At 58.8% G+C, this 4,429-nt stretch overlaps 1 long non-coding RNA gene across 1 annotated transcript; it reads left to right on the plus strand.

Moving 5' to 3' along the window:
- Nucleotides 1-448: 448 nt before the first annotated feature.
- Nucleotides 449-4,394, plus strand: LOC135980210 (uncharacterized). The gene is made up of 4 exons (XR_010597389.1): nucleotides 449-2,629; nucleotides 3,105-3,276; nucleotides 3,430-3,881; nucleotides 4,286-4,394. It is a non-coding gene; the product is annotated as an uncharacterized LOC135980210 (long non-coding RNA).
- Nucleotides 4,395-4,429: the final 35 nt, after the last annotated feature.

The following is a 4,429-nucleotide window of genomic DNA, read 5'->3' on the forward strand; positions in this document are numbered from 1 at the left end:
CGCGGGGGAGGAGGGTGGGACCGCGTCCCCCTGCCACTCCACCCCGGGTGGCTGACCCCCTACACGGTGCAAGGGGGCTCTAGGCCAGGACAGGAACTGTTTGTTGGCTGGCCACCGGGTCCCCACCCAGGCCAGGGCCCGCCCTTGAAGTCTGGTTGTTTGTGGGGTGCTTGGGCCCCGCCCAGACCTGAGCCACCCCCGATACAGTGTGTTGAGGGGCTGACCACTTGAGCGACCTCAGCCCAGCAGCGCCGGCTCTACCATTTTTGCTGCCCCAAGCAAAAAAAAAAAAAAATACAACAGCGCTCGGACTGCCAAAGTGAGCAAAAAGAAAACCAAAAAACTCCCAACCACTTGGACTGCTGCCACCCGAACTGCCAAAGCAGAAAAAAAACCAACAACAACAAAGCTCGGACTGCCGCCACCCGAACTGCTGAAGTACAAAAAACAAAAAAGTCGCCCGGCCTGTGCTGCCCCAAGAATGGACGGAATGCCGCCCCAGGCATGTGCTTCCTCCGCTGGTGCCTGGAGCCAGCCCCGCAGCCCAGGCCACAGCCTGGTTGCGACAGCTGATCGCTGAGGTGGGGCGGCTGCTCCACCCCCATGCAAGAGGGCGCTAGAGTAGGCCAGAGCGGCTGCAGAGGCTGGTAGCCAATCAGAGAAGGGCCAACTGAGAGCCAATCAGGGCCGAGATTAGAGCCAGCCAATCAGGACTAAGCTAGGCCCTATATAAAGGCTGCCCAGGCGAGCAGCAGGCAGTATCCCCCAGACCTTGATGGGAGAAGGTCTGTCTTCAGAGCAGTAGACCAGCATCTCCAAAAGAGCAGTGCTGGGCAGGCTGAAGGGAGCATACTACAGCTCCGGCCCAAGACCTGCCAGACTGCGGGCCCTGATAGAAAGGGCCTAGAGGGCCAAGAGGAGAAGTGGCCCAGGGACAGTTGGACAAGGGGAGAGCAGGGAGACTGCCACTAGAGGATCCCTGGGTTTGGACCCAGGATAGTTGGTGGGCCTGGGTCCCCCTGTTCCCTCTTGTACTGCACTTGGCCATGTGGTGGCTGAGTCAAACTGCAACCTCCCTTGAGACAAGGGGCTAGACTTTGGGGGTTTTGGTTGGCCGCTGAGGCATGTGCAAGGACTGTTGCTAACCTGCTTCCTCCTCCCCGCCGGAAGGAGATGAGGATGGATTAGGGGGCACTGCTGGAGGGAAGTGGCCTGAAGAAGGACACCATCAAGCGGACTAGGCAGATTGTGCCACATGGAGAGTCCAAAATGGTGGAGAAAAGAGACTTCTATTGGAGGGCCTGGGTGGCTCGGCTTGCCGAACAGCAGAGGGAGTTGTTCTGGCTGCTGGGGAGGTCGGCACCCAGACCAAACAAGAGATCCGTCACCGAGGGCGAGAGGCCAGGAACGCTGAACTGCTTCGCCTGTAGGTGACAGGGACACTAAAGGAGGGAGTGTCCCTCCTGGGATGGGGCAGAGAGACCCCACCTAGAAAAGGCACCCCCTGTGAGAGTAACAGGGGGGCCCCCAGCTTGTTGGGTCTGTGGGGAGCCAGGGCACCTGAAGAGAGAGTGCCCCTACAGGACTCCCAAGGCCCAGGCCAGCCCAGAAGGAAGGGCTAGGGCCCAAACAAGCAGGAGTAGGGATGTGGCAGGGGGAAGACCCAGAAAGTGCTTCCACTGCCACCAACGGGGACATCTAAAGAGGCACTGCCCCCTGAGGCAGAAAGGAGGAGTGTCTGAGACAAGGGCTCGGTCAGAGACTAGCCACAGAGAAGAGGTGGTGAAGACGGAGGCCCCTAGAGAGAAAGGGGCTGGGGCAGAGAGGCCCCACCGAAATGAGGGAACCCACATAGGAGCCAGGAGGGCCCATGTGGGAACCCAAACAGAAGTAGGAACCCACGTAGGACCAGGGCGTTCAACAGTGCGAACCCAGACCCTACAGCTGGGAAGCTGCTGACTCCAGACTTTGGCGGGCCTGTGAGAGGAAAGGGATGCCCTGCAGGCCCCACTACGAAGGAAGCTGGGGTTATAGGGACCCCTTTCCTCCCCTCCCCCGTGAGCATTTTTTAAGGGGGAGGGTTTGTGGTGGGACGGCTGCCCCACCCCCATGTGAGAGGGAACTAGAGTAGGCCAGAATGGCTGTGCAAGCCGTCTTCCAATCAGGGAAGGGCCTACTGAGAGCCAATCAGGGCCGAGATTAGAGCCAGCCAATCAGGGCTAGGCTAGGCCCTATATAATGGCTGCCCAGGAGAGCAGCAGGTAGTGTGTCCCAGAATTTCATGGGGGAAGGTCTGTCTCCAGAGCAGGAGACCAGCATCTCGGGCTGGGCAGTACTGCATCTGGCCATCCGATGGCCGAGACAAATTGTAACCGGCCCTTGAGACAAGGGGCTAGACTTTGGGGGTTGCAGTTGGCCATCAAGGCAGGTGCAAGGCCTGTTGCTAACCCCCGCCCCTGGAATGGGGTGAGGATGGACTAGTGGGCACTGCTGGAGGCAGTGTCAAGCGGTGAGCAACGCGGCTCCAGATGCCAAGGGAGGACAAGAGACGGATGGGACGCTGCCAGCAGAGGGCGTTCCCCATGGACTGAGCTCATTCCCAGAGCGACCAGCGGGAGGCGCCATGCTGGTGAGTCCCAACCTTGTCAAAACCACCCAGCCCTATTGTGGGCCCACTGCTACCCTGCAGACTCTGGTCAGGACCAGACTGGGCCAGCTGGAGTGGCCCTCTTCCTCTGATTGGGAGAGTGAGAAGGGGAAATGGAGCCTCCTGGCACTCACAGAAACTCTCTCCCCTCTCTGTGGAGCAGGGTTCTTCCCTCTGCCCCCCAAATTCCTTCATATGGGGCAGGACCTCTTTCCCTTGCACCCACTCCCCTCCTCCCTATCCTTGGTCTACCCCCGCTCATTCCCGCTGCGCCCAGGCAGAGCTCTCCCTGCCCCATATGGTGCAGAAAAGCCCTTGTGTCAGGGCCACAGCCCCACTGGGGCTCGGAAAGCTCCACTTTTGAGGAGGTGGGGGTGGGACAGAGGCTCAGGGCTAGCTTCACCTTCTGCCCTTTATTCTCCCCTTGGCCCTTCTATGGGGTCTCTGGGTGTCACAGGAATAGGAGCCTCCTTCCAGCTGTCTTTCAGGCCCTGGGATCTGGCACAGCCTCCCAGACGGGCGCTTCCTGTAGCTGAGCCACGTCAGGGAGCAGTGGGGACAGGTCACCTCGTCCCAGCAATGCCGGCTCTCAAAGAGGCTTAGATGGAAGACCCCAGTCCCTCATGGAGGTAAGAGCCATTTACTTCTTGGGGCGTGTGGGTCTCTTGGGGGAGAAATGGCATCCCCGATGCATAGCCTGTCTGGGAGCTTTCCCTGTCCCTGGATCCCAGCCCTGGTACAGAGCACTATTTCTCATCATGATATCCTCATTTTATTCTCAGAGGCAGTGTCCAGGATCCTGGAGACTGTTTCCTGCTGCAGGAGGTTTGAGCAGGGAGAGATCACTCACTGTCACGACCCAGGGGTCTCCAACCCGGGTCTGCAGGGTTCATGGGAGCAGCCACACTCCAACCCTCCACCTGGAAGCCTGCTGAAAATTGCTTACCTCGGACCCATGAAGTTCAGCCCCAGTTTGAGGCTCCACTCCTGAGGTCCTATTGGAGGAGTCCCAGGAAAGCTCACTGGCCCCCTGGCCCTACGTAAGACAGCAGCAGGAACACGAAGCTGACTGAACACCAGGCCTGCTCCCGGTTCTGGACTGTGCGCTGCCTGGTTCTGCTGCCGCTCCCCTGGCTTGATTTCCTGGCATCTGAGTTGTGGTGGTGATCGCAAGTTTGTCTTTTGCTGCTCATCTTCCAGTATCCTGACCTGGCTGACTCTCCACTCCTGTCATGTGAGTGTGGACTCTGGCTCTGACCAGTAGGTCTGGCTGCCCTTAACCCAGCCATGACATTGACTTTGGTACAACTTCTCCATTGCCCCTTTCTGATCTCCAGGAAGATACACCAGTCCCTTGGCTCCCAAAGTCCCAGTTGCCCGTTATTCATGGGCTGAGGGGTAGTGCTTGTATCGCCCCACCCCAGCTGCTTTTCCTAGGGGAATCTCCCTAGAGCAGAAGAGAAATCTGCTCTTTCCTTAGGATCAGTCCCACTCTGGCCTCAGCTCGGCTACTTTGTTTACCTGGGGTCAGGCACCACTTTTGAACCCCTTAGCGTGGGGGTGGAGGTGGGAGCAGAGGCTGAAGCTCCAGCAGTTTCCACCAAAGAACACCCCCCTGTCTTTCTATGGTCCGGCTAGGGCTCCCCATCCATCCTGGAGCTGAACACCAGATGGGAGCTGATGGATTGTCCTTGGTGGGCCATGTTCTTGTGTGTGATGAGAGGGCCAGGAGCAGATGCACCACGCCTGGCCAGGACCAGGCTAAACAGCCTGTAATGCTAG

Source organism: Chrysemys picta, unplaced genomic scaffold (genome assembly GCF_011386835.1).
Source record: "Chrysemys picta bellii isolate R12L10 unplaced genomic scaffold, ASM1138683v2 scaf2217, whole genome shotgun sequence".
NCBI lineage: Eukaryota > Metazoa > Chordata > Testudines > Emydidae > Chrysemys > Chrysemys picta.